The sequence below is a fragment of the Ambystoma mexicanum genome, chromosome 6p, assembly GCF_040938575.1.
Source record: "Ambystoma mexicanum isolate Mex_15411 chromosome 6p, UKY_AmexF1_1, whole genome shotgun sequence".
Lineage (NCBI taxonomy): Eukaryota > Metazoa > Chordata > Amphibia > Caudata > Ambystomatidae > Ambystoma > Ambystoma mexicanum.
The window spans coordinates 1357437941-1357450646 of NC_090935.1; the positions used below are offsets into that span (position 1 = coordinate 1357437941).

General features: G+C 49.9%; 1 non-coding gene across 1 annotated transcript; it reads right to left on the reverse strand.

The window, feature by feature from the left end:
- Positions 1 to 11917: 11917 nt before the first annotated feature.
- On the reverse strand, positions 11918 to 12027 carry LOC138512380 (U6 spliceosomal RNA). Its single transcript, XR_011281221.1, has one exon. It is a non-coding gene; the product is annotated as a U6 spliceosomal RNA (small nuclear RNA).
- Between the last annotated feature and the right edge of the window lie 679 nt (positions 12028 to 12706).

Sequence of the window (12706 nt, forward strand, 5' to 3'; positions counted from 1 at the left end):
ATAAAGGCATAAACATAAAGGGATCCGTTCAATTGATTTCGCTATATGCCGATGACACCTTGTTATACATCCGTGAGCCTAACGCAAATATGACCCCTATAACGGTGGAAATACAAAATTTTGCGGAGTACTCGGGGTACACGGTTAACAGAGCCAAGTCTGAAATATTTCCACTCAAGCCAAACACTGAGTACCCTGCAACGCTACACGGTCTCAAATGGTCGGATCAACATATTAGATATCTGGGTATCCTGGTTTCAAGAGATAGGACCACTCTATACCTGGACAATCATGAGGCCACACTGCAGTCCATCACCACAAAGCTACAGATTTGGGGTCGCTTGCCGTTGTCTTTACATGGTAGAGTAGCGGTCCTCAAAATGGTAATCCTCCCTAAACTGCTCTACTTGTTTGTTAATATCCCCATATGGCCGGGCAGACCCTTCTTCGCTAAGCTTCGCTCCATGGTCGTGACGTTCCTTTGGAACGGGAAGATGGCCAGGATTGGCTGGGAGAAGATGACTGTGTCATATTCCACGGGCGGTATAGCGGCTCCTGACTTTGAGCTCTGTGGCCCAAGCACAATTTGCAAAGCACTGGTAAGATACTGCACAAGAGGCACCTCATGCATTAATAGAGGAATACACCACACATCCCATGAACGTCCAATCTGTCATATTCGATACACAGTATAAGGTTAATTGCGAATACAACCCGGTAAATTGTACGGTTAAAGCATGGGAGGCCATATATAGAAGATTGCAGATTGAGACACCGTACAATCCAGAGATACCTCTTTGGAACTACCCTGGTATACCCCCCACACATGACAGCACAATACTAGGAACCTGGGACCCCAATATGGAAATGAAAATTGGTGATATGTTTATAAATGCAAATTTGCAACCCTGGGGGAAATAACAAGAGTGTTTGGGGGTGAGCCACTCATAACACTTCAATACTACCGCATGCGTGCAGCATGCCAAAGGAAATTGCCACTATTCCCGGACGAGCCCCAGCCACACCCATGTATACAGATGGTAACCGCGACGGGAGGCCTGGGTATATCTAGATTATACGCGGAGGTTCAAGCCCACACCCCCCACGATAAACCATGTGAAAGAAAAATGGGAGCGAGACCTACAGATACCCATTGAAGACGTGAAATGGCATAGATATTGTTCCTTGACTAAGAAGGTCTCCCTGAATGCTGGGTTGTGGTTAATCCAATTCAAGATACCTAACAGGCTACATTACTCTCCAATTAAAATTGCGAAATTCACCCCCACTGCTGCGGATGCATGCCCTAAATGTAATATGCCACAGGCAGGAGACTTTCACATGTACTGGGAATGTCGGGTGGTGATGAACTTCTGGAAAGAAGTTGCTGAAATGCTAGAGGAAATCGCACAGATCCCCCCCCAGACCTGAAGCCCCAAAAATATCTGTTTGGGGACATAGGTAAATGTTCAGAGAAATTGAGAAGATTGTTCAATGTTGCATGTGCAGTTGCTAAAAAATGTATCCTCCTTAAGTGAAAAAATGCTTGCCCACCCAATATGAACCAATGTCCACGTGAACTGACCTATGTAAATGAATCAGAAGAACAATATGTAATGACCCGACCCACAGCCTGCAAACCTAAAGACATATGGGGTCCTTTGAGAACTTACCTATGCAACCTGTCCTCCGATGATGACGACTCTATGTAACTATGTGTAAATGCTTTAACCAGGACGCCAATGATCTGTTATGGAATGTATGCTGTAGGCGATGAGGTGCTGTGTGTTTCTATGCTGCCACTAATAAAAAGAGTTTGAAAAAAAAAAGGTTTGAGTGGAGAGAGAGGAGTGGATGGACAGTAGGGTGAGAATAAACACGGTCTCCCTAACTGATGATTTTGTGAAATCATCTTATGTACACCTATTTGTCCTATTGCAAAACAAGCAGCTATGGCAATTACTTTGGCCAACGTGTTTTCACACCAGAACACCCGCCCCCCCCCCCCAATACTCCCCAGTAGCTTTGTGGACTATCTTGCAAAAACGCCAATCTGTCAAATAAAATACTCTTCCATGATGCAATGCAGATATTCACTCACTTAAGTGTTTTGTTATGTGCCAGAGCTCAAAGCTGTCGCAAGGCAAGCACACACTGAATGGAAACATCAGGGAGCTGACAAATACGAGTAAATGGCAACAAACGGTCATGCGTGCCTCACCATACCAAGATGCGGACAGTGAAACAACTGTATTGGTTGAGATGCAGTGACCGTATGAAAGGCACTCTGCATCACAGAGCAGCTGATGGTTATGTGCCGGAAGCCTCATTATCATAGCCTTTAACCACGGTGTGACGCAGCACAAATAAATATACGAAGCAGCCTGGGCACACAACAGGCGTTAAAATGCAACATTTGGCAACTATTCTCAACTAAAAGTTGGTCCAGTATCTAGAAACGGCCCAGATTCTAACAGACCCTTTTCTGCCTTGATGCACTCTTTCTAAATCATGAAACAGCTGACTCACACCAGGTCCCCCTCTGCATAATGCTGGCAATTGCTTTTTCAGAGATGCGAAGTTCTCTCTAACCAGACCTGTAGACAAGGCTCTGGTCCTGGCCCTTTCCTGGTGCCACAGCAACTGTTTCTAATAGGTTTCCAATAGTTTCCTAATTCAGTAAAAAGTTAAAATCCACATTTACTGGACAATATTTGAACACACCAACAAGTTCATTTCAGTTCTACTTGAAACCTTTTGGTACTATGCTCGTGGCGTTTTATTTTGTGTAAAAGACAGAAGAAATAATGTGGGTTTCTAACTGAATCCATTCTCTTTCATAAACCTGTGTAAACGGTATCAATCCTGGATTGTTAATCACGTTTTCCTCATCACTGCACCTTGCCTGTCCTGTTAAATTGCTCTTACACCCTTGAGGACTGGTACGTGCCAAATAAAACACATTTTTCTTTTACTTCCAAGGCTTCCACACGTTTGATGAATGTGTTGAGTTTTATATGGTGCAAACCTAGCTGGAAATATTAGGGGGATCCAGTATTAGGAGACACTCTAGCATGGAATAGTAAGGGTACAGTTAAATGGACATGGACAGAGCGGATATAGAGTGTTACTGACAGGGGAAACAGGCTAGTGTGGAAAAGCTGGAACCAGACTGCGTCACAGTTGTTGTGTAACTCGGCTCCTCCTCAAGACGACATATTTCTGTGAAATGAGGATATGAACTTTGCAACTGCACTCTGAAGTTCCTGGATTTGCACTAGTGATTATCTCCCTTGCTTTTTCGCCATCATGAGTTTCCCTTGCATGAAAATATACCTTAATGAGGGCTGTACATGTTGGAAAACAAACAACCTGTCGGCTAATTATAATGTCACCTTGTTCAGCAAAAAGTGGTTTTTTTTCTCCAGAATCTGAAGTGCTGTGTTACCCGCATAAAATGCAGGTCACTTGGCTCCTCAGCACAAGTTGTAACCATTTTAAATGTCGACACTATTGATATAAGGTAAAAATAAACACACAAACACTTTTTATTTATTCATATGTGATATTGAAATGTAAAGTGCAATGATGTTTTTTGGAAAATGTACTTTGGTGGTTTTACTGTAAGTGCACCCTTACAACGTTTTAACTGTAATACTTTACCCGTGTCATTGTGTGAGCATTAGTTCCTGTGAGGAAAAATGTAAACAAAGCTACCATTTAAAACACGACCCACCCAATTACCTAATTGTCCACTTCACCAAATTACCATCTTTGTATGTATCCCAGAAGGGGGGGAACATTTTACTTACACGAGAGAATCCTGTCAGAATGCCCGTCACTCCTCTGGGGGCAGTTAACAGTTGTGCTGCCATACATAACTGAGCCCACCAACAGTTAGGGAGGGGCAGCGGGGACCTGGGTGATCGACGGGCCACTGTTCTGGTCAGCCCTGCCTGAGGTCTGGTGCATTGCCCCCTGCGTGACCCAGGCTCACCCTGAGCCCACAAGTGTCAATGCTCCATTGGCACTGACGAGGAGAAGAAAAAAGACCGAAGACAGCAAGGGAAGTTCAACCCAGTCCCTGGCTCCCTTCCTGTCTATTGGCCCAGAGGAAGGGAGGAGGGCCTACAACCCGTTTTGGCCCTTGTTTCACCACCCTTATGTGTTGCCTATTGGATCCAATAACAAAAGACGCAATGCATAGAAGCCGTAGCCACTGCAATCACTTGGGTGCCCCATAGCCCAGCCGCCTTTGTCACCAGATTCCTAAAAACAATACATGTGTAGCCCGAAGTACACTGTGATCGAATGGGAGCACTGCATCTCATGAAGGGTACAACACTATGCCATGTGCCCAGGGATACCCTGCTGCTCCAGTGCTCCCTCACCTGGGAAAAGAGACCTCTTTCTGCTTTCGGCACCTGGTACCTACCACCCGATTGCTTGGGGACAGTCGTCCTATGCGTGATGCACGGGCTGAAGGAGCAGTGTCTATGCTCCTTGGACTTATAGGGAAAAAAAAGTCTCGGCACCACATCTTTTAGGCCACCTGCCTATGGCTCACCAATGCTAAGGTCCGCGCGTGGGTTTAAAAAAAAAAGAAAGGACTGCATAACATGGCCTGTCCGCACTGAACACATCCCCACGTGTTCATATTATGTTATCTTATTTGCCCTGCGCATTACGTTCTAGGTCAAAAGACCTTTTTTAACAAATCGAAATTTTAAAAAACGATTCAGAAAGACCGCTCTGTGACCACACAGAGCAGTCTTTCTAAATCAAACTGTCAGCCTCTGCCACGCACACAAGTGCGCGCATGGGTTGACCGGCACACCATGACCCGGAAGCAGCTACAAGGGAGAACGATAAGCACATGTATGTATGTGTGTGTGTTAGGGTGACCAGAATGTGATTTCCAAAACGAAAAACCGGGATGACCAACAACATAGGAGGGACTACCCCATCGCAGCCTACCAATTACCGCCCCTCCCCCAAAACGCTCCCACAACCACCACACAATCATATTTCCAGAACGTCGCCTTTCTATAACGTGTATATGATCTCATTTGGGCATTTTTGTCTGTGAATCTTGGCATGTTAATTCAAAACAAGCTTTTGCTCTTGATATAACATGGCTTGCTGTAGACTCGTTTCCAAGCCGGTGTCTGTGGCACAGTCAGTAAGTGTTGTGACTTGTATCTGAAAGGTTGGGGGGAGGGGGGGGAGGGGGTGGGGTTCAGCTAATCCTCCAACTCCACAATTATGAAAGTGTTGTGAAAAAAATTACAATTTTAATTACCGTAGCCACCCAACCCTGCAAAGCCGGACGGGGTTCCTAAAATGAAAAAACTCCCGGGATCCTGGGACTGAGGGTGATTTCCCCGGACTGTCCCGGGAAAACCGGGACGTCTCGTCACCCTAGTGTGTGTGTGTTAGGTGCGCATGTTTGTTTTAGTGTGTGTAATGATGGGGGGAGTCTTGGGAGGGGAGGGATGCAGTGGGGGCTCAGAGAGGGAGGTTCAGGGGTTGAAAGCCCCCAATTTGTAGCAAATGGGGCAAGAGAGGGTGGGGGTGGAGAGGTAGGGGCAAAGAAATGTCCTTTTTTTCTATTTTTGTAGGCCACCTAAAATTGGTCTTTTGGTTAGGCAACCTATACAAATCGAAAAAAATGACATAGAACCGCGCATTACCATGCCTCCTGCTTACACACTTAGCTGAGACATATTTGGGGAAAACACACAGCCTCAAATGGCCCAAGCATTTTATTAATGATTCCCACGTAAGTCAGCATAGATGATCAGCAGGGCATATGTTTCACATTTCTCTCTTGAACCCCTCTTCACTTCTTATTCCTTCAGCTTTAGTTAATCAATGCCTTTATTGTCCATTATCCAGTTCTCGCTCCCCCAACCTTCCTGAGCTTCACGCTCCGGATTAATCCAGTGTTCCCGGTATTGGGCTTTGGGAAGCGCTGTTATTTTCTGTCCTTTCTGCCAGCCGGGGCTGGAATCTGAAAATGGGGGGAGAGGGGCGCCTCTTTATAGAGCTTTCCACCGCACACCTTGTCAGGCTATACAAGAGGCTGATTGTTAATGGTCATTTCCTCTGCAAAGAGGTTTCTCTGCTCTGCTCTGTTAGGGTGTCGCTTCTCTGTGAAGCGTACCCGCGGCAGGCCCTGCAGCAGCTTACAATGATACGCGGGAGCCGAGGTATCTGTCAACCTGCTTTATTAACATTATCGGCGGAACTGCCGATCCTAACCCCCGTCCCTCCCCTTCCCCCGACGTCACGTCCTGGACGTCATGTCCTTTGGGCCCCAACGGAGGCCCACCCACACAACGATGTGAGCAACCTGACATCTCCCCCCTTTTTAACATGTGAGTTCAGGGGCTTTTTTCCTACCCCATCTCCTCGATGAGTCGAGTTGGCTTCATGCGGCTCCTCTGCGGTCGTTTTGCCTTATTTGGGGTTGGGACTTCCCTTGCGGGTGTGGGGGGTGCGCCTCGCCTTCTGACTCTTCCCCGTCCCCTTGGTACGCTTCTTCGCGTGGTCTGTCCTCATCGCTGTCTCTGTCCCATGTCCATTGACCTTCTTGAGTTAGTCTGACTCGTTTGAAATGCGAGCTGTACCTGGTCACCATTGAGCAGTCGTCCCTTTGTGCTGTGACCATGGAGCCCTTCTTGTGCGTCACGACTAGGGGTGTGGGTGCAAAGGTGGCTTCTTCTTTACGATTCTTGGGTTGCCTGAGCCATACTTCGTCTCCTGGTTGCATTATGTTCTCACAAGCTCTCCTTTTCCTGTCCGTGATCTCTTTCGTCTTTGCTTTCCTCGCGGTGTCATTTGCTTTCGCTTCTTGCTCTAGCGGCGTCAGTTCTTGTGGCCTCGGGTCTTCCGGTAGTCACGTGGTAATCGGTCTTCGGAATAGCAGGTCAGCTGGGCACACTCCCGTAGTGCTGTGGGGCGTGTGCCTGTATTCTCGTAGTAATTGATTAAGGGCCTGCTCAAATGGCTTGTTTTGTACATGGGCGATTTGGAGGGTCCTCTTTACGTTGGCCATGAACCTTTCGACCATGCCGTTGGCCTGAGGCCATCGAGGGGTTATGCGTCGATGTTGAAACCCCATGTATTTTGCGAATTGCTGGAAGTCTTGGCTTATGAACGTAGGACCATTGTCGGACTTTATGATCTTGGGGATGCCATAAGCAGAGAGCATCCTGTCAAGTGCTGGAATGACGCTCGCTGTGGCGCTGCTCTCTACTATCTGGGCGTCCGGGTATCTTGAGTGTTCGTCCATGAGAACGACCACGTGTGTCCCATTGTTCAGTTGGCCGAATAGGTCGACTGCTAGCTCCTCCCACACTTTGTTTGGCAGTGGTGATGACTGTAATGGGTTTGGGTGTCGCGGGGGCGCAACTTGCGCGCACACGTGGCAACTTCCCACGATGGTTTCTACCAAGCGATCAAGTTGAGGGAACCAGACTTTCTGGCGAAGGAGGCGCTTTGTGGCGACTACGCCTCGGTGTCCTTCATGCGCTAGGTGCACTATCCTCTCCCGGAACGTTCTCGGGATGACGACCTTGCATCCCTTTAATATGATGTTGTCCTCTACCACGGTCAGCTCTTCCCAGACCTGGTCCAGCCACTTGACGTCTTCCTTCGTAGTGTCCGGTTCTCCTCTGGCCTGATGTTTCATGAGGGTCGTCTTGTCCATCTGTAGGCAGTGTCGAGCGATTTGCAGTGCTGGGTCCGCCTCTGATTGTATCGATAGTTCCTGCCACCCTACTGGGAGTGGTTGTAGGTGATGTATGATGTAATTTATGTACGCGTCCGCTATGGACGGTTGAGATGCTGTCGTGGACATGGGATACCGGGAGAGGTAATCCGCTGGGTTTTCTTCCTTCCCTGGCCGGTGCAGTATTTGGAACCTGTAGTCCTGTAGGCGTAGGCCCCATCTGGCTATTCTCGGCGGCATCCTGGCCTTCGGGCTGCCGTATATAGTGAGTAGTGCCTGGTGATCCGTGATGATGGTGAATTCCTTGCCAAACAGGAAGAGATGAAAGTATTCGCAGGCCCAGACGACAGCGAGGCTCTCTTTTTCTGCCTGTGAGTATGCCTGTTCTGTGGTTGTCAGGCTCCGGCTGGCATATGCTACCACATGTGTGATGTGTGGCTCCCTTGGGTCTTTCTGGGTCAATATGACGCCGAGTCCCTCTGGGCTGGCGTCCACTATAAGTTCGGTGTCGCGACTGGCATCAAAATATGCCATGTCTTCCGCCTGTGCGATGGCCTTCCTTATCGCCTCAAACGCTGCTTGACACTCTTTCGACCATATGAATGGCGTGTCCTTCCGGGTGAGTAAACGCAGGGGGTTACTGACGGTGGCGTAGTCTTTCAGGTATCTGGAGCAGTAGCTGGCCAATCCTAGGATCGACCTTAGGTCTGTGGTGTTCACAGGGGGCGTGGCTGAGTTAAGGGCTTCCACTTTTTCCGTGTCGGGTCTCATGCCTTTATCAGAGAAGATGTGCCCGAAAAACCTCAAGGATCCTTTCGAGAACTCGCACTTGGATTTGTTTAAAGTGAGTCCTGCGTCGTCCAGTGCTTGGCATACCCTGTGCAGTGCCAGGTCGTGTTCTTCCTGGGATTTGCCATAGACCAGGATGTCGTCCGAATAGTTCAGACAGTTGGGGACGTGTCTGATAACCTTGTGGATCTCTTTTTGAAAGATCTCGGCGGCAGAGGATATGCCGAAGCTAAGTCTTTTATATTGAAACAGGCCGGGATGAGTAACGAATGTGGTGATGTAGCGGGACTCCGGTGCGATTTCAATTTGGTGGTATCCTTTCGTGAGGTCCAACTTGGAGAAAACTCTTGCTCCGAGGAGAAGGTGAATCATGTCCGTGATCCTGGGCGCCTGATGCCGTTCCCTTTCAATGGCTGTGTTGGCTCTGCGCATGTCTACGCATAAGCGTATAGATCCTTCTGGTGACTTCTTGGGGACGGGGACGATGGGTGACACCCATGGCTTCGGGCCCGACACAGGTTCTATGACATTCATTTTGATGAGCTTGTCCAGCTCTTCTTCCACCCGCCTCTGGATATTGAATGGGATACCTCGATAGTGTTGGGCCACTGGTCTGACCTGGGGATTAATGTGTAGGTGTACCTTCCTGTTTCGCAGTTTGCCTAGGCCAGTGAAGAGCTTTGGGAATGCGTTTTCAATTGCGTCCGGTTTTGCAAAGTACTTGTGGGCCATCAGCTGGTATAAGATGTGTACTAGTTCCATGTCTACTGCTGTCCGGAAGCTTAATATGCATCCGCTGTTGGCTTCGGTGTCCAGGATGTATAGCGGGATCTTTGCGGAGTGCCCTTTATGGGTACACCAGGCTGTGATCATGCCTTTGCATGGCAGGGGTGTCGTGGAGCCATAGGGATATATGTCTACTGTGGCCTTCCGAATTTTGGGATTGATATGCGCTGTCACTGATGATGTTGACCGTCGCCCCGATGTCTACGAGGAAGTTCAGTGGGGTGTCATTCACTTGAAGTGTGAAAATGGGGCTGTGTTGGGTGGCCGCTGTGTTGTCCTGTAGGGCCCACATGTATCCTTTCCTCCTTTGATCCTCCTCTGACGAAGGGGTGTCGCTGCTGGTGGGGGACCTGGTCTCCACATACCTTACAAAACGCCGTCTGTGTGATCGTCTCATGTCCTCCGCCGAGCGTTTATCCTCGCGCGTGTACCGGCTTCTGCGGTCGCTGTCTTCTTTTCGGGCTCGCCTTCTGTCGTTGTCCCCTGCGGGTCTGGGTGGACTCTGGCGGGTGGGTCGGCGCCTGTCTTGGTAGCGATGTTTGGGTGGCGTGTGTGTTGGCGCGTTTTTGCACATGGCCCTGTAGTGGTCCATTCCCCCACATGCGGCGCACTTTTGACCTACAGCCGGGCATGTTCCTGTGTGCGGGTATTCGTAGCCGCATTTATAACATGTGGCTTCGAGGTGTTTGTTGCCTTGATCAGGGTGGGTATACAGTTTGTTGATCGACTCGGTGTTTTCACTGTGTTGATGTATGGATACTTTTCCTAGGCTATCTAGTTGAGAGTCCAACGCAGCTTCCATGCGGGCCAGCGCTAGGATTTCTTCTAGGGATCGTTGTTTCTGCAGAAGCTGCTTGCGAAAAGGTTGCGAGAGGCACCCGGCGATTACTTGGGACCTGAGTGCCTCTTCACTAGAGTATCTGTGGAACTCACAATGTTTCAGTTTGATGCGGAGGCGCATCACGAAATTGTCTATTGACTCCCCTTTTTCCTGTCTTGTTGTGTGGAACATGTGGCGTTCATAGTCTACGTTCGTGTGTGGCGTAAAGTATTCAGATAGTTTGGCGTGTAGCTCCCCGTATGTGACGGTTTCTACGTTCAGCAGTTCCCTTGAAATGTCTCTTACCGCCGGTCCCACTGCCATGAACAGTGTGTTTTTCAATCTTGTGTCGTCCGTCAATCCTATGGCACCTGTGTAGAACTTGAAGTACCGTAGCCATATATTCCATCTGGGCCCTAGATTGGAGGTATCTCTAATCTCGAAGGGATTGGGAATGTGCATGACTTGGGATGCTCCTCCCTCCTGGTGTGCATGTTGACTGTTGTCTTGCGCGGTATCCGCGTTTCCAGACGCTGCCGCAGCCAATCCTGCCCCTCCCAAGGAGGATGCCGGCGTGGTCGCTGTGTCCGACATGGTGGCGTTGCTGTGATGAGCCTGTGTGCCCGTGGATGACTATGGCTCCTGGGCTCTGGCAGCTCTGGCGGCGCTGCTGCTGCGTGCGGAGGACTTTCTTCCTCCCCTCACCCTTTTGTTGCAGTGTGGCCTCGTTTCACTGGTCTGCGCGGCGGCACACCGCTCGTGGGAGGGAGGTCGAGGCTTCTGAGGTGGCACGAGAGACACGTGCGGTGCCTTTGGGCCCTTCCTGCGCAGGAGGCGGGGCTACACAGAATCAGCGCTCCCGTATTCGTGGGGCGTCTGTGTGCTGAATCTGTGCCCCTGTCACGCGGGAGGTGGGTGCCCTTGTGCTGATCCTGGGCTGCACGTGTGCCACTCCCGTGCTTCTGTCACGCAGGAGGCGGGTGCTGTGTGATGATCCTGGGCCTGTGCCCCTGTTACGCGGGAGGCGGGTGCCCTTGTGCTGATCCTGGGCTGCTCGTGTGCCAATCCCGTGCGTCTGTCACGAGGGAGGTGGGTGCCATGTGACGATCCTGGGCCTTTATCACGCGGAAGGCGGGGCCGTGTGGAGTCGTCCGCCGTGTCCGAGGCGCGCCGCGCGCTATACTGCCGGACAGCAGACCTCGGCACGGCACCAGCGGGAATCCGTACCCGCTCGTCGCCAGTGTTAGGGTGTTGCTTCTCTGTGAAGCGTACCCGCGGCAGGCCCTGCAGCATCTTACAATGATACGCCGGAGCCGAGGTATCTGTCAACCTGCTTTATTAACATTGTCGGCGGAACTGCCGATCCTAACCCCCGTCCCTCCCCTTCCCCTGACGTCACGTCCTGGACGTCATGTCCTTTGGGCCCCAACGGAGGCCCGCCCACACAACGATGTGAGCAACCTGACATGCTCGATCGTCTGTGTGACCACCATGGAGACCTCACCCCTGTGTTCGACTTAACCAAATCAATGTAAAAAAGCTAAGTAACGCAAGCACTGCAGAGCCGGTGTTAAACACCTGCACCACAGCCTGATTATCACAACCATGGTGTGATTTTCGTATTGCTAAGTTTCTCTTTGGGAATCTGGAAACTTACCCCAATTGGGAAAAGTTCCAAGAATATTATGTTCCCTGTAAAGTTCTCCTTTTTCCAAAGCTAAGGCCAAGGCCCTTTGCACCAACTGCCATTAAAGAAAGACCCACATCCCTTCCCTCTGGAGCCACCAGAATATGAAACGCTTGACACATTTTTAGTGCGTCATCCTTGTGCAGGGGCCATGCTAATCTTCTCTGTAGCCGTCCAATTTCAGTATATCTGCTGCCTTCACCCTGCCAATCACTTGGTTAGGTTCCCTTTCTTTATTTCCTCTTTTCCTCATCCTGCGTGGCCAGTTTTCTTTTCCGGGTCACTTCACCATGACCTCTTTGGAGAACCCCTTTGTTTCCTGATAGGGCCTGGGACGCCTTGGCCCTCCACCATTTTATGGCATTGCGCCCAAACGCCCCATCTTCTGGTGGCTGCACCATATTTTGAGACTTCTGCCAGGGAGCCTCGTTGGTAATCTGCACCCTGCTCTGTGAAGAGGAGAAAGGTAAAGAAAGGGCCACATCACGAACCCCAGTGCACCTTGACAGAGAGAACACTGATGGGTCTGGCCCGTCCAGAAATCATAGGGATTCTTGGGCACATTTCAGTGCAGCCAGAAGAGAGGTCCTTCCATGTACCCCATTCAGCTGCGGCTTGTGTGCCCAGTATGCCTACTGAGCTCTGGTGTTCTCCTAAAATAAAGACTTCTTCCTGCACCTTCACTTGAGGAGAGGCAGTACCCAGCCCGCATTCACAAGCACTGTGGGGGAGGGTTTAAAAAAAGTGAAAAAAGCATCAACCACCAACTACCATGCTGCACGTTTAAAAGAAGATTGCCTAGTCCACACAGCAAGTGGCACGGGGGGAGGAGGGCTTCCCTTTCGAGCCATTTAATAAAATGCTCGCCCTTCCTCGGTAAAGGTAAGCC